Genomic DNA, 27824 nt, shown 5'->3' with positions numbered 1-27824 from the left:
GTCATTCCAATAGGTGTGTAGCAGTATCCCGCTGTTTTAATTTGCAATTCCTAAATGACATATGATGTTGGAATATTTTCATATGCTGACTTGCCATCTATATATTTTCTTTTTTTGAAATTAATTAATTTATTTATTTTGGCTGCACTGAGGCACACAGGCTTAGTTGCGGCATGTGGGATCTTAATTCCCCGAACAGGGATCGAACCCAGGCCCTCTGCATTGGGAGCGCAGAGTCTTAACCACTGGACCACCAGGGATGTCCCTATGTATCTTCTTTGGCGAGGTGCGTGTTCAGGTCTTTTGCCCACTTTTTAATCGGATTGTTTGTTTTCTCACTGTTGAGTTTTAAGAGTTCTTTGTACATTTTAGATAACAGTCCTTTATCAGATGTATCTTTTGCAAATATTTTCTCTTACTCTGTGGCTTGTGTTCTCATTCTCTTGAATTTTACATTTAAAAAATGTAAAAACCGCGGGGCTTCCCTGATGGTACAGTGGTTGAGAGTCCACCTGCCGATGCAGGGGACACGGGTTCGTGCCCTGGTCCAGGAAGATCCCACATGCCGCGGAGCGGCTGGGCCCGTGAGCCATGGCCGCTGAGCCTGTGCGTCCGGAGCCTGTGCTCCACAACAGGAGAGGCCACAACAGTGAGAGGCCCGCATACTGCAAAAAAAAAAAAAAAAAAAAAAAAGTAAAAACTGGGACTTCCCTGGTGGCGCAGTGGTTAAGAATTCGCCCTGTCAATGCAGGGGACACGGGTTCGATCCCTGGTCCAGGAAGATCCCACATGCCACGGAGCAACAAAGCCCATGCACCACAACTACTGAGCCTGTGCTCTAGAGCCCACAAGCCACAACTACTGAGCCCATGCGCCACAACTACTGAAGCCCGTGCACCACAACTACAGAAGCCAGTGTGCCTACAGCCCAAACTCCACAACAAAGCCACCGCAATGAGAAGCCCGCACACCGCAACAAAGAGCAACTCCTGCTCACCACGACTAGAGTAAGCCCATGTGCAGTAACAAAGACCCAATGCAGCCAAAAATAAATAAATAAAATAAAAATAAATAAATAAACTTATTAAGGAAAGTTGTAAAAACCATTCTTAGTCATTGGGCCATACAAAACAGACCATGGACCAGATCTGACTCATGGGCCACAGTTTACTGATCCCTGGTATAGTCACATCACTGGAATCTGGTAAGAGCGTAAATACCACATGAGAATTTATCCAGTTATCAGTGGCTTAATATTTAACACTCAAAAAGTATACAGTTGTCTCCTTATTACAGTCTGTAAGTGATCCTCATTTCACAAATGAGACTAAAGCCAGGGAACTTTAGTCTTCATAAGACATTGAAGTAGGGGGCAAAGATAAAACTAAAACTCAAGAACAATACCCCCCAAAAGTCACCCCAAGGAAATCCTACTTCTTGAACCCTCAAAAGTCAAAGCCAAATAATTGCAGAGGCTTGGTTCTAAACTCTTTACATGGGTGATCAAAATCTCTCTGTGAATAAAGAAGTAACCACTTAAACACTTCTCTCAATGCCCTGAGAATGATAAAAGGGCAAATATTCCAAAGGTTCTATAAAACCAAGAACCTTTGTAGGTAGTAAATTTGATCAAAAACATGACCGTTAACATCTTCAAAATCCCAACTCCTTACAGTGGAATGCCACTCTAGGCTGGCTGCCCAACAGAGCTTTTTGCTCCAATCACAAAGAACTGGACAGTACTTTGGCTAAGTGGTTCCCACAGGGAATGATGTCTGAACTCACTTCAAGGAACAAGCAGCTGACTCCCCTCTAAGGGAAATACCTTCTCATTTCTGGTTTCAAAATTAAGTCTAGTCTTTCTTTGCCAGGAATCTAACATACTAGGCTTGAAAAATTGATCAAAATAGTAAATCCTCATAAGCAGAACATCTATCTCGAGGCGTGGGGGGTGTTAAAGTGAAAGAAACACGTGGAGAAGAAGAAAAAACCTTTCTTCTATTAAATTTTCTGGGTTCACTATGACCATTCCACTCAAGTCCCCATAGCAGTCATAAAGCTAGCAGCCCAAGAATAAGGAAAATAGTAGTTTATTCAGAAACAAACATTTTCAACTAATTCCAGTCACCTCAGTTCCCACCTTTTCTGGGTTTCCAGTTCTACCTACTTTGGCCATTGCCACAGTTGAAATGGTCTCCTAGAATGACCCGGAAAAGAGATTCAGACAAGTCCCTAGTTCTTTCCAGATCCACAGTTGATCCAATCTACATGCTACGGAGTAAGAAATGACCTAAAGGGACAAACTTAAGTCTGACAGTTAGAGTCATTTATTAGGCAAAGCAGTAGTTCTCTAGCAAGGCAAATCTTTTTTTAAAGTCACCCACTGCAGAAGGCCACTAATACATTATGCAGTTAAAGATGCCTTCTTAAAATAGGCTCAGGGGCTTCCCTGGTGGCGCAGTGGTTGAGAGTCCGCCTGCCGATGCAGGGGACACGGGCTCGTGCCCCGGTCCGGGAAGATCCCACATGCCGCGGAGCAGCTGGACCCGTGAGCCACGGCTGTTGGGCCTGCGCATCCGGAGCCTGTGCTCCGCAACGGGAGAGGCCACAGTGGTGAGAGGCCCGGGTACCACAAAGAAAAAAGAAAAAATCACTTTTGGGAGTTCCCTGGTGTCCTAGTGATTAGGATATTCTGGGCTTTCACTGCTGTGGCCCGGGTTCAATCCCTGATCAGGGAACTGAGATCCTGCAAGCCATGCAGCATGGCCAAAAAAAAAAAAAATCACTACCAGCACCATGGTTGACTACCAGCAGTGGCTTTCAACTTTTCTTCTGTCTCCACAAAGACTGCAGGCATGACACCCTCCTACCAGGGACACTGAGCAAACAATGATACACTACAGTAGAGTATTATCACTCCCATTTTACAGGTGAGGACTCTGAAGCTCGAGGAGTGGGGTTACATGTATGCACACTAGGGAGAGAGGCAGACTGACTGAGCTAAGCGCGACCCCCCAGATCACTCAGGAGTAAACTGCAGAGTTAGGACTCAAACTCAGGTCTCCTGATCCCTTTCTATTTCACCAATCACCATGAAAAAAATCTCCACTGCAAGTTGGTTGGGTTTAGCAATTTTCTACTATTTTTCCTAAATGAAAACTTAACCCACTCCAAATTCCTATCTTAGGGATGGAATACAAACAGATCTTTATGTTTTCCAAGAGCAAACCAATTTATATAAATTTTTTTTTTTTTTTTTTTTTTGCGGTACGCGGGTCTCTCACTGTTGTGGCCTCTCCCATTGCAGAGCACAGGCTCTGGACGCGCAGGCCCAGTGGCCATGGCTCATGGGCCCAGCCGTTCCGCGGCATGTGGGATCTTCCCGGACCGGGGCACGAACCCGCGTCCCCTGCATCGGCAGGCGGACTCTCAACCACTGCGCCACCAGGGAAGCCCAATTTATATAAATTTAAATTAACACAACTTTCCTTGCCCTGAAGATTCCCTGAAGAAGCTTTATTCAAACCAATTCAGGATCGACACTACAAGCACTAACCCAATGCAGAGGGTCTGCTTTGAGAACTGCTTTCAGTTAAGAACAAATGAAGTGGGCTTCCTTGGTGGCACAGTAGTTAAGAATCCACCTGCCAATGCAGGGGACACGGGTTCAAGCCCTGGTCTGGGAAGATCCCACATGCTGCAGAGCAACTAAGTCCGTGCGCCACAACTACTGAGCCTGCGCTCTAGAGCCCGCGAGCCACAACTACTGAGCCCATGTGCCACAACTACTGAAGCCCACGCACCTAGAGCCCATACTCTGCAACAAGAGAAGCCACCACAATGAGAAGCCCGCGCACTGCAATGAAGAGTAGCCCCCGATCGCCGCAACTAGAAGCCCATGCACAGCAACGAAGACCCAACACAGCCAAAAATAAAAATAAATAAAATAAATAAATTTATTTAAAAAAAAAAGAATCTAACATTCCTGAAGTTAAACCTGAGATTAAACTAAAAAAAGGAAAAAAGAGGGTTCATCACGGAATTAAGTCTTTCCTTTCTGATCTATTAAATTAGAACTACAAACCTCACCATCTGTGTTCTTCAGAGTCCCTGATTTTCAGAAAAATTCTCATTCCCTTCTTAAGCCTTTCCACTTAAAAACCATGATAGCTTTTCACATCCTCAGGAGTCAGTTTCTCTGAAATAAAGATCAGAGAGCATTATTTCAAGTCTTCTTAATATCAAATTTATCACAGAATTCAGAGGTAAGTCTCCATAAAACTCAAGCACTTTTAAAAAGTGCTTTCTTCTGTTCCTCAGAAGACAAAACCTATTTTTCTATTCAATTTCCAAATATTCGTACACTTTAGGAGCAGGAAACCTCCTGAGGACAAAGACAGAAACTACTTCCTTTTACATTTGATAAATGAAGAATCCAATTTAGTTGTTGCTTTTTATCATATATTTTAAAAGATCTAAGAGGTATTCCAGTTACCACTACAATCTGAGGGCTTTACTCAAATGGTATTCTGCTGTTATAAAACTCAGGTTTCAATACCAAGTTATTTTACAAAGAAAAAAATTTTTATTTTAAATCTAAATCTTAACGACATCCACTTTCATGCTGAGTGACCTCAGGTAACAGCACTCTCCTTTGATCTCAGCTTTGATTACAGAGTAAATTACAGTTTTTGTACCAAAGTACCCAACAAAATCCCACAGGGGAAAAAAAAACAATAAAAACACCTGACCTTGAACATTTTTAAGTAGGCTGTCTCCCTCAGCAAAGTCTCAAGGGCCTTAGTTCTACCTTACAAGACTCAGTCATATGGATAGGAATTTGGGATGTCAACAAGAAAATTATCTCTCCTTTGTTAAATACATGTTCAATTCTTTAATATCCTATTAAACTGCTTTGTAATATAAAGGAACAGAGAGACAGCTAAAAGAGACATTTCAAGATTCTCACTGAAAGACCATTTAGCTCTGTCTACTCTGTCTCCAGATAATCTAAAGAGAAGACAGTTGTGTCTTCAAGAGGAAAAGGTTCCAAATATTCCCCCAGTGCAATTCTTCTGATCCCATAGTTCAAAACAAACAAACAAACAAACAAAACAAAACACCTCTCTAACAGTATGAGAGATGGAACATAAATATTCAGCAGAAAGAGAAAAATCAGTTGCTCTAGGACAAAGAAAAGTCACATAACAGACAATGGGGTTTTTGTTTGGTGTATTTTCATACCAGGTGGATAGAGGTGGCAAGATTTTCCAAGCAAGGACGTTAAAAACTCACTGATGGGACTTCCCTGGTGGTCCAGTGGGTAGGACTCTAAGCTCCCAATCCAAGGAGCCTGGGTTCAATCCCTGGTCGGGGAACTAGATCCCATATGCATGCCGCAACTAGGAGTCCGCATGCTGCAACTCAGAAGTCCGAATGCCACAACTAAAGAAGTCCACATACCGCAACGAAGGTCCCATGTGCTGCAGCTAAGACCCGGCGCAGCCAAAATAAATATAAATAAGTAAATAAATATTTTTTTAAAAAAAAGGTTTTACGGATATTAAAAAAAAAAGAACCATTGATGAATCAGCTGTCAAGACCATTCAATAAAATAACCAACCTTAGAAACATTCCCATCAAACAAGTGCAAAATGAGCAAGCCCACTTTGCATATTTCTCAACCATGTTACTGACAGAATCAATAGCAAGAAACCAAGGGTAACTGCAACAATGAAAATAAGTAGAAAATGATTAGGTAGGTTTTTTTTGGCCACACCATGCGGCATGCAGGATCTTAGTTCCCTGACCAGGGTTCAAAGCTGGGCCCTTGGCAGTGAGAGTGCAGAGTCCTAACCACTGGACCACCAAGAAATTCCCTGAATGGGTAGGTTTTTGTTAAAATTGGATTCCAAATTCAACAGCAAGCACTCCATTCTGATAAGCATTTCATTTAACAACTATTCCTTAAATAACCCTATAATGGCCCTGTACCAGTTTAGACATTACCCTGAACTAAGAAACTTTAGAGGAACATTTCATGTATCTGTGTCCATTTTACCCAATGAGCTCTTAAGCACAGACAGTACCGTATCCTTCTATAGTTCTTTCCTATTATTTTACAGCACAGAGTAGGGGCTCATCTGTCACTTGTTGAACCGAACCAAATTTAAAAGTAGCATTGTCTGAAAGAGCAAGCAAGCCTGAGTTGAGGGAAAAAAGCAGTGAAGGATGGATCAATGTGCCAGAAATGGAAAAGACAAGAAAAGAGGTAAGGAAGAAACACAAGGCTATATACACATGTGTAGTTCAGTGTTCCAAAAAATCTTAACTTGCTTAACTTGCTGAGTTTATTCATTCATTAATCCATCTATCATATGATAAACATTTATTGAGCACCCACTAGGTGCCAAAGCATTGTTCTATAACAATGGTTCCCAAGCGGGGTGATTTTGTCCCCCAGGAGACAGTTGGCAATGTCTGGAGACATTCTGACTGTCATGACTAGGAGGTGCTACCGGCATCTAGGAGGTAGAAAACAAGGATGCTGCTAAACACTCTATAGTGCACAGGGCAACCTCCCACAACAAAGAATTTTCCCGTCCAAAAATGTCAATAATGCTGAGGTTGATAAACCCTGTTCTAGAGGCTGAACTAGACAATTTTTTACAATCTTGGGGCCTATATTCTAGAGGAAAAGATAAACAAGGAAACAAATACAATCTCAACATTTCCATTACTGACAAAAAGAATGAAAAAAAGAGAATCATAAAGGGAGAGTGCAGGAGTCGGGTATAGTGTTCTTTTAGATGAGGAGAGGGGTGGGGGCTGGGGGCTGGCTCTCCAAAGAAGTCTCTCCACGAACAGCCAAGCCCTGGAAACATCTGGGGAAAGAGCATTCCAAAAAGAATTCACAAACATCAAAGGGAAAACCGCCTGAGATAGTAATGAGCTTGATGTGTTAGAGAACTAGTGAAAAAGCCAGAGTAACTAGAACAGGGTGAGGTGAAGAGTGAGAGGAGATGAAATCTGAGGCCTCTGTAGGCCATCCTCCAAATCCAAAAGTAGTATCCTTCTCCATCCAATATGCCTATTATACCAAAGAAGTCTAAACAAACCAACAGCTTCACACCCAAAGTAAACAAGTTCCATCAGTTATCTCGTTCACTAATCTCACAGACTGTACACCTCATCTCTCCTTGGCTTGAGTACAGCTAGGGACCTAGGTACTAACTGAAAGCCTTCCAGGGTTAAAAGTCCCCTGATGGCAGTCTGCCTACCTGTCCACCTGCCCTTCAACCTTGCTCCTGAAAAGCAGTACAGTATGGGGAAGGAGGGGCTCATTACTACAGTGGCGTAATGGCATCCAGTTCCTAAGTCACAGAACCCCACATGGGAGAACAGCCAGGAGCTACTGCCTAAGAGTATTCACATGCCACTGCAGGAGACTAACGAACAGCAGGAGCCAAACAGGTTCCTATAATTACAGAGGAACTGATGTCAACACTGAACTATGAACACGCCTCCACGTGTTCTAGGACAGAATACAGCAGAGAGTTTCCACTAAAGCACTTTTGGTTTCTCTAAAATACAAGGCAACAGACTAGAGTAACATTCTTTTTGTTTGTTTTTTTTTTTTTGGGGGGGTTTTTTTGCAGTACGTGGGCCTCTTACTGCCGTGGCCTCTCCCGTTGCGGAGCATAGGCTCCGGACGCGCAGGCTCAGCGGCCATGGCTCACAGGCCCAGCCGCTCCGCGGCATGTGGGATCTTCCCGGACCGGGGCATGAACCCGCGTCCCCTGCATCGGCAGGCGGACTCTCAACCACTGCGCCACCAGGGAAGCCCCTAGAGTAACATTCTTGTTATTCATATTTTACCACCCTCCCCGCCCAAAAAAGCTTTATGTAGTCTGAAAATAATCTACAGCCCTCGTCTCTCAATGGAAAAGGTGCTCCCTCCCCCTTGAAATTCAATTCAGTCAAACCTGGTGAAACAGATTTCTATCATATGTAGAAATGGAATTAATTAAAATTCCAAGGTTACTCCATGAGGGGAAAAAAATCACTTTTCCAACTGCGTGCATATTTCATCATGGAAATTCAACTCTGCAGCAAATCTGATTGATCCAACAAGTAATTTTTAAAAAAATCACGAAGGGACTTCCCTGGTGGCGCAGTGGTTAAGAATCCGCCTGCCAATGCAGGGGACACGGGTTCGAGCTCTGGTCCGGGAAGATCCCACATGTTGCAGAGCAACTGGACCTGTGAGCCACAACTACTGAGCCTGCGCTCTAGAGCCCACGTGCCACAACTACTGAGCCCTCGTGCCACAACTACTGAAGCCTGCGCGCCTAGAGCCCGTGCTCCACAAGAGAAGCCACCGCAATGAGAAGCCCGCGCACCGCAACAGAGTGGCCCCCACTCGCCACAAGCAGAGAAAGCCCACGCGCAGCAACAAAGACCCAACGTAACCAAAAATAAATAATAAGTAAACTAATTTTTTAAAAAATTACACGCACACCATGATAATTTAAACTGAAAATCCTAGACTTCTGCAACTAAACCTGGATGTTTTACTCTTTACCTCAATGATTTTTCACTGTTACAAGCAGAACACAACCCTAGAAGAGAAAAGGATAGAGGCAAAAGAAAGATATATAACTATATGATGAAATCCTTTCAAATATAATTTTCCTAATAAGAGCATAAGTATACATCCCAAAATGCAGCTTTTCCCCCTCTTTCCTCTTGTCTCAGATTATTTTTCAAAAGCCCGAAAAACATAAACTCAGAAGCCTACATATTCATAGACGACTTGATGTGGTAAATATTAAGTACCACAGGTTATGATTCCCAGTTACAGGGCAACCCAGCAGCCAAGTCCTCTCATCTAAAATGATCACAAATCAATGAGAAGTCTACTCTTGTGTGCAATAAAATAACCACATCTGTGAAAAATTGCTTCAATAAAAAGACGGCTAGAGATAACTAATGCAAGAGCAACTGTAAACATAATACCTGAAAATCGTCCTAAACAGAGATCAGAGAATGACCTCACCAAACATCCCCAGCCCCTACCACACCCCTCAAAGCAAAGAGAAAATCCTACTATCCTGAAAGCACTGAAGTATTGGGAAGGTGGGGGAACATATATAGAAAATAGTCAACTGCAGTAAATCAGTAATAGTTCAAAGTGCTGTAGTGCTTCAAAACATAGCCAGTGATTCATAGTCAATGAGACAATAACACTTTATTTTTATTTTTTGGCCGTGCGGCTTGCAAGATCTCAGTTCCCCGAGCAGGGACTGAACCCAGGCCATGGCAGTGAAAGCCTGGAATCCTAACCACGAGGCCACCAGGTAACTCCCAAGACAATCACACTTTAGATTTAGCACTGTTTTTGTGACTTCATTCAGCAAAACTGTTTCAATGAAACCTGTAAAATTCTACTAGAGCTGTTTTGATAGAGCTGTTCATCTTAGAATGTCAATCTATGTCAGAGCCGACATGGCTTCCTCAGGCTGCATTTTAGCTAATAACAGCAAGACTTCCAACACCTGAGTACTAGGGTACTACACTTGGCCTCTACAATATAGCTAAGACAGGTACTGTTTAGCTCCTGATCGCCAAGAGACTCACAGCAACCAAGGAGCAGCAGCAAACATCTCATTTCCAGGTGTTTTACTACCAACAATAAAAGATAACAACTGTTTTTCCTTCTAAGGCCTAGGGATCTACAACACAAAAAGAAGAGAATGTGCCCTCTCATATTGTCAAAGTTAAAAACAAACTTCAGGGCTTCCCTGGTGGCGCAGTGGTTGAGAGTCCACCTGCCGATGCAGGGGACACGGGTTCATGCCTTGTTCCAGGAGGATCCCCCTCGTGCCGTGGAGCAGCTGGGCCCATGAGCCATGGCTGCTGGGCCTGCGCATCCAGAGCCTGTGCTTTGTGACGGGAGGGGCCACAGCAGTGAGAGGCTCGCATACCGCAAAAAAAAAAAAAAAAAAAAAAACTTCAAATCACAGTGCTTTAACATCTCCAAAAATGATGCTGCATAAATCTAAGGCAGATAATTAGTAAATTTGTTTTTAAAGCCTGAGTCAATTTTCCATTTCAAATACAAAAAATAGATTCCTGGATTTGGACAGTGAAATGATGCAGAGTAGCTCAATGTTCATAACTAATATTTCCTCCCCACCCACACATCCCAGGAACCAGTGGGTTTACAAACGTTGGCGAAAAAAATGGAGTCATACAAGGCCAAAGTTATTACCATTAGCCAGCATTTAACTACAGAAGAGAGGAGTTAATCAGATGAAGGACACACATTCTAATTTAGAAATCCAGACCAAAGCTAGACAGACTAAAACGTAGTCGGAATACAAAAGCAACTTAGGATAGCAATAAATGGTTTAGAAGATCCTTCTAAAACAGAGCTTCCAAACTTGTCTGAAGATAAGACACATCGTAGGGCATCTGTTTAAAAATCAAGCACAAAAGAGATTGCTGGGCCCTAATCCAGACCTACTAAAATCAGAAATTTTGCAGGAGAGAGATCTGGGAATCTGTATTTTCAATGAGCACCTTAAGTATTCTTGGTGTTAGGGAAGTCTGGAACACAGGGTTCTAAAGGAGCATTAGCAATCAACTGCTATCTGAATGGGTTTCAGTAAAGAAAAGGTGATGAATACGCTGGTTAAACATGAATATGTCTGTACATTTATCACACATAAACACCATCAAAATTACAGCAAAGGGATTTTTTAAGGCATAAACTTCAAAAAAGAAAAAAAAACGGGAAAGGAGACAACAACATAAAGAGAGACGTCAACAAAATTTTGGAAGCTGGAAAGCAGATGCACTAGTGATAAATAACTTCACAGAAAGGAAAAAGCGAAATGCTTGCAGCAGTAAGAAGCAAGCAGGTTCCTACCACAGAATCTCAGAAAAGGCTCAGAAATTGGAGGCACCTAATACCTCTGGATAAAGGAGTGTAGGAGGGGCTAAAACAGAATTGGTTGAAAGCCTGTATAAGAAATAAGATTCTTCCATCCTCTCTGCCCCCTCCCCCATGATGCCTGGCAGAAGATGAGAGAAGTTGAACCAGAGGGCCTCTTGAACCAAGGGACCAGTCATAGCTAAGGGCAGCAGAGCCATAATGAAAACAGAGGGATCAAGTGAAAGTCTAACTTGTACTCAACAATGAGACCTCTTCCCCCATCCCCAGCTCTCTTCTCCCACTTGGCTCCAAAAACTCCTGCTGCTGGGCTTATATTCTCCAGGCAGAAGACTGGAGCAGCCCTCTCTGAGGAAAGTGACCAGTGCCAATTCACCCTAAAATGGTGCCCACCACTTGATGAGCCAGGGCTCCACACTCAGCTTTTTAGTGCCTCATCCTTAAAAATGAACAGACATAGCCAAGAATTATCAGACATTTCAAGAAAACCTCTAACATGAAAGACAGGAATCAACGCAAACAAAACACAATTCCTGACAACATGCAAAAATATTTATATATAAAATTCCAAAAAAATTTCCTGGAAATTAAAAAAACTGATAGCAAGGACTTCCCTGGTGGTGCAGTGGTTAAGAATCCACCTGCCAATGCAAGAGACACGGTTTGAGCCCTGGTCCAGGAAGATCCCACATGTTGTGGACCAACTAAGCCCACGCACCACAACTACTAAGCCTGCAAGCCACAACTACTGAGCCCGCGTGCTACAACTACTGAAGCCCGTGCACCTAGAGCCCGTGCTTCACAACAAGAGAAGCCACCACAATGAGAAGCCCGCACACCACAACCAAGAGTAGCCCCCACTCGCCACCGCAACTAGAGAAAGCCCACATGCAGCAACAAAGACCCAACGCAGCCAATAAATAAATAAATTTATTTTTTTTAAATTAATAGCAAAAAAAATTGATAGCAAATATTAAAAATACAATAGAAGAGTTGGAAGAAAAAACTAAGGTTATCTGAAAATTGAATGAGAAAAAAAAAATTCACAAGGGAAAAAAAATTACAGGGCCATTCTAGGAGTTTCACCATCTGGATTCCCCAAAAGGGGTTCCCAGAAAGAGACAAGAGAGAAATAATTATCATAGAGAGAATACATTATAAAAGATGTTAATACAAGAAAACTTCCCAAGACAGATGGAAATAAGCTGCAGACTGAAAACGCCCACTGAAGGTCAGCCATGATGATTTTTTTTTTTTGGCCGCACCACCAGGCTTGTGGGATCTTAGTTCCCTGGCCAGGGATCAAACCTGGGCCCCCAGCAGTGGAAGCATGGAGTCCTAACCACTGGACCACCAGGGAATTCCCAAGCATGATGAATTCCAATAACCATCCCAACGCACATCACTGCATTTAAGAATACCAGGGATAAAGACAAGACCCTAAATGGGACTTCCCTGGCAATCCAGTGATTAAGACTCTGCGCTTCCACTGCAGAGTCTTCCAGGGGGTGCAGGTAAAGACAAGACCCTAAAATCTCTCAGAGGAAAAACAGATCCCACACAAAGAATCTAGAATCGGAATAGCATCAAACTTCACAATATGATTTTTTTAAGTTAGAAAATGACAAAGGCTTAAAATTTCCAAAGAAATATGATCCCCAACATAATATTTTATATCTAATCACACTACCAACCAGCGTGAGGGTAGAAAAGAGATGATTCAGACATGCAAGACCTCAAAAAATGCACCCCCTCCTATAGACCTTTTTTCATAAAGCCTCTGGAAGAGACTCCACTAATGTGTTCGAGTGTACTGAAAAGAGAAACTTTCATCCGAGTTTAGGGATGAATTAATGATTGACACTCAGAAAATCAAGCAAAAAAAAAACAAAAACAAAAGAAAAAAGGCAATTATTATACTTAGGGGAAAAAAGTATGAAGAAGGAAATATAGTACACAGTCAATATACTGGATGCTTTTTTTTTTTCCTTCTTTTGATAACACTCACCTCTACTCCCTTCTGGACTCATGGGAGAGGAGAGAGGCTGGAGGTCTGGGAACTGCTTTTCCTAGAATCCCCTGTCAACGAGGTTGTGGTTTAAATTCCACCGACACAACTCATTCACTCAAGATCTGGAAGATGGAAGGAAGGTAGATGCTACTACTGACCTTCCAGGAGCGATGAGCAGGTATGTGGCCTCCAACAGATGACAGACATGTGGTTTGCAGCAGTTTTCAATATTCTGTAAATTGCCTGCTTTGGTATTTAAGGCAGCCAAGATTATTAATGGTTGCAGTTTCTTACAATCCCCACAAGTGGCTTTCCCTGACCTATGCTCCCCTGGCCTTCCAATGATTTGGTAATCTGTGAAATCTCAAGAATGGTTGGTTTTTCTATTTGAATCCTGATATATAATACAAAATATTGATTTAATCAAGATTGTGATATATCTCTATTAGGCAGATAGCAGGAAGGGTTGAGCGTGAAAAGCAACATTAGAATGCAAAATTCAGTATCCACAGTAGAAACTCAATAGATAATATCTAAGAATTGAAAAACCAAGACATAACAGTGTGAGTATACTATGTAGAAACACGAAGGTAATATACATCAGGAAAAGAATACCAGAAGTATTCAAAGTGATTGAGGACAAATAAGGAGAAATGTAGCAGCTTTTTAAATTGTAAGACGTATAGTACTATTTGACTCCTTAAACGATGTATTCTTACTCTATTGATTTTTTTAATTTAATTACTAAAAATCAAAAAAATCTAACACCATATAAGCAAAACCAAGCTTCAGACTGACCAAAATTTCAAAAAAATGAGGTCAGTACTGGATCTGTTACCAATGCAGTTAAAGAGAGTAGAAAATCCCAAACAAACGAAAATAACCCATGTCTCACTCACTGTAATGGAAGCAGGCTGCCTAATGCAACCCGAATCTCTGGCACAGCCTGGGTGTAACCAAACAATGTTCACCACCCCAGAGCTCACTGCACCACAGGTCAAATATGGGAGGAACTTCCAGGCCACTATGAGAATTCGTGACCAAAATTTAACTGCAAAGGTAAGCACAAAAATAGAGGAATAAATCTTAAAATCAATTACATTAGCCCCCTTTTTAAAAGGTCTTCTCCTCAATTTAATGCAACTAATTGAAAAACAAAAATAACCATCTGTTGTCAAAATATCTTTAGAAGTTCTAAGAAACTGTTAATGAGATTAAAAGACTGTTACCAGGTAGGCTGAAACCTAGTCACCGATGACAAAAAACAGCTCTTCTCACTCTAGGTTGGCCATCTCATAGCACTAGCCCTCGACTTCTGTGTGCCTTCCTTCATTTGCATACCCCAAATATAAAAGTAGAAAGCTTAGACATAGAACAGTCAGAAGTAAGGAAAATCAGTGATGACAGTCTCCGTTAAGAAAAGGCCTGGGCTTCCCTGGTGGCACAGCAGTTAAGAATCCACCTGCCAATTCAGGCGACACGGGTTCGAGCCCTGGTCCGGGAAGATCCCACATGCCGTGGAGCAACTAAGCCCGTGCACCACAACTACTGAGCCTGTGCTCTAGAGCCCGCGAGCCACAACTACTGAGCCCACGTGCCACAACTACTGAGGCCCACGTGCCTAGAGCCTGTGCTCCGCAACAAGAGAAGCCACCATAATGAGAAGCCCGCACACAACAGAGTAGCCCCCGCTCGCCACAACTAGAGAAAGCCCGCATGCAGCAACAAAGACCCAACGCAGCCAAAAATAAATTAATATTTTTTAAAAAAGGCCTGAAAGAAAATTTAAGCAGATGCTCCATAAAATGTTGATCCAGACTCCACATGGAGAGAAGTGTCATGCCTCATTTCAAAGATAATATATTAAGTCCCAACTCACCACAGATAATCTTATAACAAAGCTGTGACTTTCATTGAAGAGTCTCTTTCTCTCACTCTAACACCCTTAAGGCATCAGATACACATACGCTCCTTGCTGAAATGCTAGAAAAATTTGCACATTTTCATTCCTTGATCACTAGTGATGATCTGCTAAACCAAGAGTCTACTTTGAGCTATGAAAACAGGGCAAGCTGATCCAATTACACAAGAAAGGTACTAAATCAAACAGGACCACCTGGGCTTTGGGGACGAGTACTGTGATTCCTGAACAAACGTCAATATAAAATATACAGCAGATATAGCAGATAAAAATGTTTTCATATATTAAGAGTTATAATGGCCCTTGAGCTACTGATTCATTTGCATGTCCAATAAGTCGTAGGCATCATGTTAAGACATATGGCCTAGATGATGGGTATGACAAATTATATTCAGTAGTTCACAATAAGAACATCTGTGTTCTCTCTCCAGCCCCATGAGGCTTACAAAAAAAAACAGTCAATAGTCTCCAGAAGTGAAGAGGTTTTCTGTTTCCTAAATAAGCAGGTCTGGCAAACTAACAATCCCATCATCCCCCATATAAGAATTGCTCCCCAACAATCTCCAAACCAGTTCTCAAGAGCCCAAAACTTTAAGTCCTGATCCAGCCACACAAGTTTAATTTGCAGGACCTAAAAGAAATCAAGATTAAAAGAATAGGCTTTACCCAGGAAAGTTTTTAGAAAACACGTTCCACCGTACAGGCATCATACTCCTTCATGATATTGATGGTTTCAGCATCAACACTGGTCAACTACTACATGTGGAAAGAAGTGGCAGGAAAAAATGTCTATTGTAAAGGTTGAGCTCAAAATTTACTATGCCATTTATCTGTACCTTTGGAGAGCTCACACTCTCTGAAGCCTTGCCTCCTATCTCTCTGCTTCTCACTCCCTAAGCTCCAGACACACTGGAACTTCCTTCAATTCTTCAAAATAGCCAAGTTCTTTCCCTCCTCAGGACCTTCATCTATGCCATTTCCTCCCCTCATCCTCTAGGTTTCAGCCTTAGAAGTCAATTCCTCAGGGACCTTCCCTGAGTGCCTGCCTTCCCAATGAACCAGGATTAGGCTTCTCATTAGCTCTCTCCACAGCACTTATAGCAAGAGTAATTAATTATTTGTTTAATGGATGTTTCCCCCACTAGACCATAATCGCATGAGTGCAAGCTCTGAGTCAGTTTTGTTCACTGCTGTATCTCCAGCACCTACCACAGTGCTTGGCACACAGCAGGAGCTCAAAAATTGTCACATAAGTGAATGACAGGCCCCCAAAAAAGCAGCTTCAGCAATTCTACTTATAATTTACCCTACAGATACAGTCACACATGCACAGGACCAAATATATATAGTTATTCACTGGAGCATAGTTTGTAACAGCAAAAGACTGGAAACATTAAACATCTACCAGTATAGGGCAGGTGCCCACTCTCTTTACTGCTCATGCGGAATGATGGTCAAAATAAGTTTCTTACAAACTGCAGATAGAATTAGCAGTGTGCTACACTCGTTTAAAAAAATGCAAGAAATGTATGTATTTGCTTTACATGTACACAGTATCTCTGCAAAGGATCTCAAGAAACTGATAATATTAGCTGACTCTGGGGAGACGAACTGGAATGAAGAGTAGACAAGGGTGAAGGGCAGACTATTGACTGTAAACCTTTTTTTTTACCTTTCAAATTCTGGGCCACGTGAGTGTATTATCTATTTAAAAGAATGATATTTGTCAGGACTTCCCTGGTGGTCCAGTGGCTAAGACTCCACGCTCCTAATGCAGGGGACCCAGGTTCAATCCCTGGTCAGGGAACTAGATCCAACATTCATGCCGCAACCAACAGTTCGAATGCCGCAACTAAAGAGCCCGCACGCAGCAACGAAGATCCCGTGTGCTGCAATGAAGACCCGGCGCAGCCAAATAAATAAATAAAGTATTTTTTTAAAAATAATATTTGTTAAAGACAGTCCTGTCCTTATAAGACAGTGATAGCAAGAGTTTAAATTAATCTCATACCTGGATCTTTGATGACAAACACCCTGCCTACATCTGAGCACAGGGAAGGTAGAAGTGGAAAGAAGGAAAACTCACTATCTACAAATCTTAGACAGCTTGTCCCACAGTAGACTGTACCACTTTAGAAAATGCCTTTTCTTCTTTTTTAAACAACCAATTGTTCCAATCTGGACTTATGGAGAATGTTTCACAGTCAGAGGGATTATTGGGAGGAAAAAAAAAGGGATTATTGGATTCAGCATTTCTATAAGCACAGAAAGCCGGCTGATGAATTTGTACTGAAGAATTATTATAAATACCAACTAAAAACAAATTACTTTCACTCAGGGGCCTCAGTCTAAATGGAGCTTAATATGAATCCATGAAGTTTAAGAAACTAAAAATTTTTTGAAAACCAATTATTAAAATGGGGAGGACATCTACACACGTTCCTTGGATATACAGATGTGCCAAACTTCAAGACACTCTTCAGGAAAGAAAGACCTGAGACTAGGCTGAACACAACTCCAATAATCATATTTGTTGCCACAATCAAAGCCCTGGACCAGAGTCAAAACCTTTGGATCTGAACCTGCATATCAGGAACAGAATACTCTGGACTAACGATGGCAAGAGAAAGGTGAATCCAGGGCCACCAAGAAGAGGATTTATTTTGGGGTTATCTCCAATGTTACAATGGCCACTGTCACACACTGCAAGAAATGATCTTCATAATCCATTCCAAGACCTAATGGAGACACAGTTATCTTCAAATAATTATCCCCTGAAAAACAAAAGGGTAGGGACTTCCCTGGTGGCGCAGTGGCTAAGACTCCGTGCTCCCAATGCAGGGGGCCCGAGTTCGATCCCTGGCCAGGGAACTAGATCCCACATGCCATGGAGCAACTAATAGTTCACATGCCACAACTAAGGAGCCCACATGCAGCAACTAAGACCCGGAAAAACCAAATAAATAAATAAATATTTTTTTAAAAAGGGGGTATTCGGGCTTCCCTGGTGGCACAGTGGTTGAGAGTCCGCCTGCCGATGCAGGGGACACGGGTTCATGCCCCGGTTCGGGAAGATCCCACATGCCGCGGAGCGGCTGGGCCCGTGAGCCATGGCCGCTGAGCCTGCGCGTCCGGAGCCTGTGCTCCACAACGGGAGAGGCCACAACAGTGAGAGGCCTGCGTACCGCAAAAAAAAAAAAAAGGGGGTATTCACTATGTAGAACACACTGAAAAGGACATTTACCAAGTAGCATTAAGTACTTAGTGTAGGGCTTCTCTGGTGGCGCAGTGGTTGAGAATCTGCCTGCTAATGCAGGGGACATGGGTTCGAGCCCTGGTCTGGAAGGATCCCACATGCCGCAGAGCAACTGGGCCCGTGAGCCATGGCCGCTGAGCCTGCACATCTGAAGCCTGTGCTCCGCAACAAGAGGGGCCGCGATAGTGAGAGGCCTGCGCACCGCAATGAAGAGTGGCCCCCACTTGCCACAACTGGAGAGAGCCCTCGCACAGAAACGAAGACCCAACAGAGCAAAAATTAATTAATTAATTAATAAACTCCTACCCCCAACATCTTCAAAAAATAAATAAATAAAGTATTCAGTGTAGTCATACTAAATTGCTGTAACTTTGCCAAGCCTAAATGGCAAGTTAGAAGCCAATTCCTGGCTCCCTTATTTGATAACCTATTTGCCTCCACAGGCATGGTAAGCCAAAATATTAAAAGATCTAAGACTGACACAGACATTAGCAAATGTATCACCTTCTTTCCCTACTAACATTGTTTTTCTCCATAAAGTTCTATTCAGCATTTTAAAATACCCCTCGATAATAATACCAAGAAGTACGTGTGAGTTTAGCCTGTGGTTCCCCAGGCTCAAAGGCTTGGGAGTGAGAGTGAGGCGAAAAAAAAGTGGGAAACACTCTTTCTCTCTTCCTCAATGCCCTGGACTTTCAAAGCTAGGCAAAGGCAATGATTCTGCATTTAATCACCAGATGAATAAGTAACAGATTTGAATTTAGGAGAAACATAAAGGCGTGTAAGAACATTCAGTAAAGAGTACCGCCTCCATTTCCTTAGAGCAGCTCTCAGGATCTGCCAATGAACCTCACTTTGACATGAAACACCCCATCCACTCTAATCCGGGCCACATCCCTCAAGAGACAGTCAACCGGAACTCTGCCAACTTCTGCTCGGGAGCTGTGTAAAGAACAGTAGCAACAAGAGCCTACTTTGAGAAGGAGATCAACAATCACACTCAAGAAGAAAAGAAGTTATTTGGCAAAGGGAAGCATGTTGCCAAAATGTTAGTCACAGCTTCAAGGTCCTGGTTTGTGTTTCTGCAACTATTCTTTGCTTTGACAGAGTCCATTCTCTGGCCCAGCAAACCCAGCTCAGCTTCTGTCCACCCTCCCCATTTGAAGCAGTCAAAAATCCTTTCAATTTGTTGGTATCAAACTGTGACACAGACAAGATGTCCACCAGAGACTGAAAAGGAGGAAAAAAATGTGCAATTTGCCATTTTCCACTTCGGACTGGCTCCAGTAGAGCAATGGAAACACATGACAGGATAGGAAAAATGGAAAACCATTATGTGAAAGAAGCAGGCTATACCAAAAGTCTGCCCAGAGCTCTGAGCCTCCACAACTTATTTCAATACCTTAAAAACAAACCAAAAAGACACACTGTAGGTTGAAATGACAGCAAAATATTAAGCAAGTTTTTACCCCCAAATAAGTGTACAGATGGGTTACACCCTATCCCTATATGGGATAAACCTATTGTAAGTTGAAAATACTGTTAATTCGAAAAGACATTTAATACGCCTAACCTACTGAACATCATAGCTTAGCCTAGCCTACCTTAAATGCGCTCAGAACACTTACATTAGCCTAGAGTAGGGCAAAATCATCTAACACAAAGCCTATTTTATAATAAAGTGTTGAATATCTCACGTCATTTACTGAATACTGTACTGAAAGTGAAAGACAGAATGGTTGTATGGGCACAGAAAGGTTGTAAGTGTATCAGTTGGTGTGGCTGACTGGGAGCTGCGGCTGTCTGCCTCTGCTCAGCATCACAAGAGTATGGTGCCAAATCAGGGAAAGATCAAAATTAAAAATTAGAAGTACAGCTTCCACTGAATGCATATCACTCACACACCATTATGAAGTTGAAAAATCTTTAATGGAACCACGGTAAGTCAGGGACCACCTGTATACACTTCATACCTGCAGTTCTTCCTGGGGTTGGGTTGCTGAAACAGCCTGAATCAGCAGGCCCACGGTTTTCAAAATTACTTCAAAACAATAAGAACACAGGTTCAAGTCCACCAGGTTACTCTCCCAAAGAGCCCAAGAAGTCAAGAAAGAACATCCGACAATTTTCTCTTCAAAAGAAATAGGACTTGTGCTTTCCCTTCTTAAAAGCCATCAGTAAAACCAGAAAACTGTACAGTTCTCAACACCTTCCACTTTCCTCTACATTTCACCTTTGTGCTGACATCACCTAACTAATCAGTACCAACTAAGGTAAACACTACTCTGATATCAAGTGTGAGTTAGAATCTGCCCCTTCTTAAGCAAATCCACATCAGACTTCAGAAATGCCAAGACCTTCAGGAACACTTCTAAGCTAAACAAATTCACCTAAGGGCAAAGTGTTTATAGAGTATTATGCCCAAAGAAAACGCTAGAACAGTCAAGATGCTAAAGGATTAAGAATAAAGAAGCTAAAATTGTCCACAAGCACACTGCTTCCCCAACAACTGGCAAAAAGGGCCAAAGTGACTGGACCAAAGCAAAAGGCTCAACTGTCTACAACACTATTTTCCAGTGAATTCTCAAAGACAATAAAATAGAAATAAAATATTGCATTCTTCCACATTCTCCATCAACCAACCTTATTTATTCCCAATTCTAACTTCCCCATCTCGGTCTTGATGGCAGCCAATACAATGTAACACAACAATATGAAATTTTTGGCTACTAAAAGTTGACACTGAGAAAAGTTTAAAAATTGGACATGTATCAAATCAAAACCAACTCTTCCCTGGCACAAAAAAAAAAAAATGTGCAAGGCTGAGAGGAAGAAACTGGGAAAGACATGTCTTCTAAATATCAATATCTCAATCCAATTTTCAGGGATCACTTCTTTGCAACCACTTTAAAGATCCCATTTGGTTAACACAATCTTTTAGAAGCAGAGAGGGATCAAACCTACATTTCCAAGGGAAAAAAATGAGACAGTTTAATGATTTGCCTCAAAGTTACTTAGTAAATCCTTAGGAATCCTTGTTCCCTGAGGTTCTGTTCTGGTTTGTAAAAGGAGAAAAAAAGTCACTCAAAACATACCATAAGTCATTCAGAAACAAACATAGGGCAAAAATAACACGATGAAAAGGGAAGTGGATCCTGGAGGTGCCCAGAACTAAGACTTCACATCACTCCAACCTGAACCTTCAATTGCAGGTTGCTCCCATGCGAACCCCAAGGTTTCTCAATCCAACCTTTAACTCAAATCTGATTCCTTCTCAACTAATGTTCTCCAGATTCCCTCTAGAGTAAGCAATTTCCTCAGTTATCCCTTCAACCATTGGTTTTCACTCATCAACTCCCAAAATGTCACGGCGGCCTCCTCACCCGGAGCATCCTGTTAATTACCTGCTCCCAACAGGTCCTCCCTCCCCATCTCCCTTTTTGCGCACGGTTACCTCGTTCCTCACCCTGAGTCGCCGTCTTACCTTACCCAACCCTTCAGGATCCCTTATTTCCCGTCTCTCAATAACCTTCCTCACCTTTTCACAGTCGGCGCTCGCCCCACACCAATTCCCGACCACTCCTCCCTACTTAGATTCCCCACGCCCCCTCTTCTCCAGGTTCTTCAGGCCCAGCCCCCACTCGCCCTCCCCTCAGGTCCCGCCCCCAGGACCCCTCTCTCCCACAGGCCCCTCCTCCAAAGTCCCCCACTCTCCTCAAGCTCCGCCCCAATCGCCCCTCCCCCGGCTCTCCCTCCCATTCAGGTCCTCAGGTCATTTCAGCGACGGACCCACCCTCCCCGGCCTCTTCCCGACCTGGGCACAGCGGCTCCGGGAGCAAATCCTCCGCCACCTCCGCTCCGGCTCCGTCCCGTCTTGCTCGCCCCCCGGCAAGCTCCCTTTCTCGCCGCCGCCCCTTTTGCCAACCCGGAAATGGATCTGCTCCCACCGTCCCCAGCGTCCGCGAACAAAATGGAGGAGGGGGAAAAGGAGGAGGGAGCAGAGCGCGAAGAGAAGCTACACGCATGCGCTCCTGGAAAGCCCTCCCCCTGCCAGGGCACGTAAAGGCGGAAGTGGGCGGGTGGCCGCCATCTGGAGAAGGTCGCAGGAATTTGGTTTAGCAGCTAAAAGCTGGGATCGCAACTTTGGCTGCGATTAGAATCACCTGGTAAGACTTGACTAAATAGTGATACCTGAGTTCCATCCCCAGAGATTCTGATTTAATTGGTCTTGTGTATGGCTAGGCATCGGAACTTTTAAAATTGCGAAAGTGATTCTAACATGTTGCGGAGGTGGAGAATCACTGAGCTGAACATCTTTTTGAATATCTTTTTCATCTTTTTTGCGCGCGCGCGCACACATACACCCCATAAATATCCTTTCCTAATTTCGAGTTAACGAAGAACCCGCCCCAGTCAACCTTGAAAGGGCTCAGTAGTCAAGCTCTGGTTGTCACGGGAACAGAGGCAGGCCTTGTTAACAAGTTATCCTTAACGTCATCTTAGCTGCCTGACTCGAACACCTGTGAACATCCGTCTCCTCTTTACCGGTCCTGGGCTTCCTCAGTTTCCAGAGCTGGGGGTTGGTGCTGCGGACTTCCAGCTGCCTGGATCAGGGAAAGGAATCCTGTGCCCTCCCTGGTGGGGCTGCTGTTAACTCGGTCCCAGCTGACTAGGATCCCTCCCTAGTCCACCCACAAAAATGCTTTTCCGTTGCAGTCAACCCCATTGTCATATATCTTCACAATGTCCTTTGGGTCTCTCCATCATCCTTATTTACGCTGAATCCGAAGTAAGGGGATAGAATTGGGACTTAGTTCTCACTACTTACTGCGTGCCTTTGGGCCGCAGCTACCCTATCTGTAAAATGGGTCTACATAATAGTGCCTGTCCCAACTATTTCATAGGGTTGTTGGAAGGCTCAAATGAGGTGATGAATAGGAAAGCACGTGATAAAGTGCTTTCATCAGGTCCCCAACTCTTAAATGCTTTAATGGAAAATTGAGGAATTTTCAGGGCAAACAAAGTAAGTGAAGGCAGGGGACATAAAGAGAGATAAGTGGAACACTGAAGCAGGCTTTTGCTCTGAGGACACTTGCCTAACTAGATGAATTTGAGCTTTTTCCAGGTCTTGTGGGAAAAGAAAACACCTCAGGACCTCCTCAACAGGGGAGTTTAACAGGACATTCTCCTTCATAAAGATGGGACCCCAAAGGACTACATCCTCATGGTTAGGGTGAACCAGAAGTAAACCTGTCCCCTCCTCCCTTGGATGTAGGGTTAATAGAGATAGATTCTAGGCTCAGATGATAATAGGTTTTTCACACAGAATGTTCAGTAAGACAGTGAAAGTCATGTGGATAATTCTTGGTTGTGCAGAATGGTCCCTTCCATTGCCAAAATATAGCATCCCTAACTCCTGCCTACCAAACGCCAGTAGCACGAACTTATCATTGGGATAAACAAAGAAAACACCACAGGGAATTCCCTGACGGGCCAATGGTTAGGACTCCGTGCTCTCACTGCTGAGGGCCCAGGTTCGATCCCTGGTCACGGAACTAAGATCCCACAAGCCTTGCAGTGGGGCAAAAAACAAAAAAAGCTACCACAAATTTCCAACATGCATCCATGAAGAACCACTGCCCCATGCTACACTGTCAAGTTGCCAGGGGCCAATTTGTGAAGGACTTTATTATCTCTCATGAAAAGTTAGATTTTTATCTCTAGGGCAAGAGGGAAACCACTAGAAAGTTTGAGCCGAGAACTGCCATGACCCACTTTGCCTTCTAGAAAGATCCCTCTGACTGACTGCAGCATAGAGGATGGATTAGAGGGGACCAGGTTAAAGGCAAAAGTGTTGTGGACATCTAAGTGAGAGATGATGGATGCCTGCACTGAGTGGCCGCTGGGTATGACTGGGCACAAAGACTTCGGAGGCAGTGCTGTTGGAAGAGCCCAAGGCCTCGAGTCTTAGTTCTCCCCACTACTGAATAGGGTGAGACTTTGGGCAAGGTACTCAACCTCTACCAGCCTCAGGCTCCCCATCTGCAAAGTGGAGAAAAGACTAAATGGAATGCACCTGAACCGTGTACACACTTGGAAAGCATTCATGAGTCATAGTATATTCACTATGTCACATTTGTTGCTGTCTGCAGGCTCTCTCTAGTTTCGGTGAGTGGGGGCTACTCTTCGTTGCAGTGTGCGGGCTTCTCATTGCGGTGGCTTCTCTTGTTGCAGAGCACGGGCTCTAGGCGCGCGGGCTTCAGTAGTTGTGGCTCACAGGCTCAGTAGTTGTTGCACACAGGCTTAATTGGTCCACGGCATGTGGGATCTTCCTGGACCAGGGCTCGAACTTGTGTCGCCTGCATTGGCAGGCAGATTCTTAACCACTGCGCCACAAGGGAAGTCCTGGACTATACACACTTTAAATAGTGGTTGCAAATTATATCTCCGTAAAACTGCTACTCCCCCTGAATGCAAAACACTATATTGTTTTCAGATATATACATATGTAATGAAAGTTTACAGAAACTCATGGAAATGATACCACACTCAGGAAAGTGGTGGCCTCTGGGGAGAAAGGAAGAGCCTGTGACTGGGGGCAGGTACTAGGAGCCTCAGCTGTAAGTTAAGATTTCATTTAAGCTGAGTGGTGGAGACACGGGTGTTCATTATATTAGTCTTTAAACTTTTTGTATGATTGAAATATTACACAACACATTTAAAAATAACTTTTTAACAAGAGTGAATGGTTAGGATACACAGGATATTTGCCAGATGCAAAAATCACCACATAGTAACTGCAAAGAGAAAAAACAAAGCGTTTTTGCAAAGAGAAAAAACAAAGTGTCTTTTTAATGGAGAAATCTGGCAGTGCCTCCTTAACCACAGAGTCAAACACAGCCACCACTAATATGGGCCAGCCTGACACTGTTCGCCTCCCGGCATAATGCTATTAACAGCAGCACCTATAAAGTATTCTTCCCTAGAATATTTAAGCTCTGGAAAACTACTAGAGCTATATGGTCCAAGCTGGGAGCCGTTAGTCACTTGTAGCTATTGATCAATTAAAATGTCATTATTTAAAAAAATGTCATTATTCTGCACAGACATAAAGAAAGAACAAACTTGTGGTTGCCAAGGGGGTTGGAGGTGGGGGAGGGACGGACCGGGAGTTTGGGGTTAGTAGGTGCAAACTATTGTATAGACAATAGATAAGCAACAAGGTCCTACTGTATAGCACAGGGAACTATATTCGCTCTCCTAGGATAAACCAGAATGGAAAAGAATGTAAAAAAAGAACGTAGGGCTTCCCTGGTGGCATAGTGGTTAAGAGTCCGCCTGCCAATGCAGGGGACACGGGTTCGAGCCCCGGTCCAGGAAGATCCCACATGCCGCGGAGCTACTAAGCCCGTGTGTCACAACTACTGAGCCCACGTGCCACAACTACTGAAGCCCGCGCGCCTAGAGCCCGTGCTCTGCAACAAGAGAAGCCACCGCAATGAGAAGTCCGCGCACCACAACGAAGAGTAACCCCTGCTCGCCGAAACTGGAGAGAGCCCGCGCACAGCAACGAAGACCCAATGCATACAAAAAAGAAAATATATAAATTTATTTTAAAAAAAGAACATATATATGTGTATAACTGAGTTACTTTGCTGCACAGCAGAAATTAACACAACATTGTAAACCAACTTTACTTCAATAAAAAATAAATTTTAAAAAAGGGCTTCCCTGGTAGCGCAGTGGTTGAGAGTCCGCCTGCCGATGCAGGGTACACGGGTTCGTGCCGCGGTCCGGGAAGATCCCACATGTCGCGGAGCAGCTGGGCCCGTGAGCCGTGGCCGCTGAGCCTGCGCGTCCGGAGCCTGTGCTCCACAACAGGAGAAGCCGCAACAGTGAAAGGCCCGCGTACCGCAAAAAAAAAAAAAAGTGATTAGTCTGAATTGACATATGCTGTGGGTATAACATGCATACCAGATTTCAGTGACTTAATACAAAAAAAAAGAATGTAAAATGTCTCAATATTTTTATATTGATTACATGTTGAAATGATATTATTTTGGATATATTGAGTTAAAGTATTAAATTAACTTACTTGTTTCTTCTTACTTCTTTAATGTGACTACTAGAAAAATTTTAATTACAGATATGGCTCACATTATATTTGTATTGGACACTCCTCTCTAGGCAGAACTAATAGCTTATACTCTATAGAGGGGACGGGGATGCAAGTAAACAAGAGCATGGGGAAACAATCAGACAAGTCAAGAATTTACAAGACATCTGTCCTAGACTTTGAAAAGTCAATGTCATCGAAAAGAAAAGAAGCTGTTCTAGATTAAGAGGCTGAAGAGAAATAACAGCCGAATGCAACGCATGGACCTTGATTAGATCCGGATTTTTTTCTCTGTACGTGGGCCTCTCACTGCTGTGGCCTCTCCCGTTGCGGAGCACAGGCTCCGGACGCGCAGGCTCAGCGGCCATGGCTCACGGGCCCAGCCGCTCCGCGGCATGCGGGATCCTCCCGGACCGGGGCACGAACCCGCGTCCCCTGCATTGGCAGGCGGACTCTCAACCACTGCGCCACCAGGGAAGCCCAGATCCGGATTTTTTTAAGTTTTCTTAAAGATTTTTTTGAGACAACCTGGGAAAATTAAATATAGACTGAATATTAGCAGATATCATGGAACAACTGTTGATTTTCTTAGGTGTGATAATGGTGTGGTAGACATGTAAGGGAACGTCCTTATTCTTAGGAGATTTCTGCTGAGGCTTTTAGGAATGAAATGATATTAACGTTTGCAACTTACTTTCAAGTAGGTTGGCAAAAGAAAAAGTGTGTGTGTGTGTGTGTGTGTGTGTGTGTGTGTGTGTGTACAGAGAGAACAAAAGCAAATTTAGCAAAATGTTAATCATAGAGTCTAAAAAGATCTAAGTATTCATTGTACTAATCTTTCAACTCTTCTGTGTTTGAAATCTTTCATGTTGAAAAGTTGGGGGAACAAGGCAAAGTAAAAAAGGAATGAATGGGACATGAGGAGGTAGAGACAACCCTTTCAGGAAGTTTGGCCTAGAACTGGAAGTGAGGGGGTACAGAAGCTAGAGCGTGTATGTCAGGTGAAGGAAAGCATTTGTAGGGAGTTCCCTGGTTGCCTAGTGGTTAGGGTTCCAGGCTTTCACTGCCGTGGCCTGAGTCCAATCCCTGGTCAGGGAACTGAGATCCCACACACACAAAAAAGAGTTTGTAAAAATGGAGAGTTGAGAGGGGTTTAAACGCTTAATGGGAAAGAGCCAGTAGAAAGGCAGAGAATGAAAGATATGGGTTATTCTGGTCAAATTTCTCATGCCTGGAGATAGACCCTCTGAGAGATTCAAGATTCTACCCCGCTCTCCCCATCCCAGGCCTCCTCCCTATTCCCAAGCGGGGTGAGAAGTAATCTTGGTGGCGACACCTAGTGGATGCAAAGGGCACTGCTTAAATTCTTCACTGTGCACCAGATCCAGAGAGCATCTTATTACATCTTATTTATTACACGCTAAATTATTTCCACCATTTTTTCACTGCTAAGCCAGCCTAGGAGGTGAAACATTATTAAGTAAGCTCATCCTCTCCCCATACAGCCCACAGGGCTCTCTGACCACCTCGTGTCATGAGGGGCAGCTCTCAGTGCTGAGCAAC

General features: G+C 43.4%; 1 protein-coding gene and 1 non-coding gene across 4 annotated transcripts in view; both read right to left on the bottom strand.

Annotated features, from left to right (window-relative positions):
• Positions 1-22097, bottom strand: part of WIPF2 (WAS/WASL interacting protein family member 2) — a 39116-nt gene extending 17019 nt beyond the window's left edge. The window contains exons 1-2 of one of the 3 annotated variants that reach the window (XM_060133517.1): positions 21960-22097; positions 18951-19087 (exon numbers count right to left, since the gene is read on the bottom strand). The gene's annotated coding sequence lies outside the window, so the exon portion shown is untranslated. Of the gene's footprint in view, positions 1-4084; positions 4199-18950; positions 19088-21959 lie in introns of all 3 variants that reach the window. The other 2 variants (XM_060133515.1, XM_060133514.1) reach the window with 2 other exon arrangements.
• TRNAW-CCA (transfer RNA tryptophan (anticodon CCA)) lies at positions 12245-12317 on the bottom strand. Its single transcript has one exon. It is a non-coding gene; the product is annotated as a tRNA-Trp (tRNA).
• Positions 22098-27824: the final 5727 nt, after the last annotated feature.

The sequence above is a fragment of the Lagenorhynchus albirostris genome, chromosome 20 (genome assembly GCF_949774975.1).
Source record: "Lagenorhynchus albirostris chromosome 20, mLagAlb1.1, whole genome shotgun sequence".
Classification (NCBI taxonomy): domain Eukaryota; kingdom Metazoa; phylum Chordata; class Mammalia; order Artiodactyla; family Delphinidae; genus Lagenorhynchus; species Lagenorhynchus albirostris.
The sequence above is the reverse complement of the archived record's forward strand: the minus strand, read 5'-3'. Positions and strand labels throughout refer to the sequence as shown.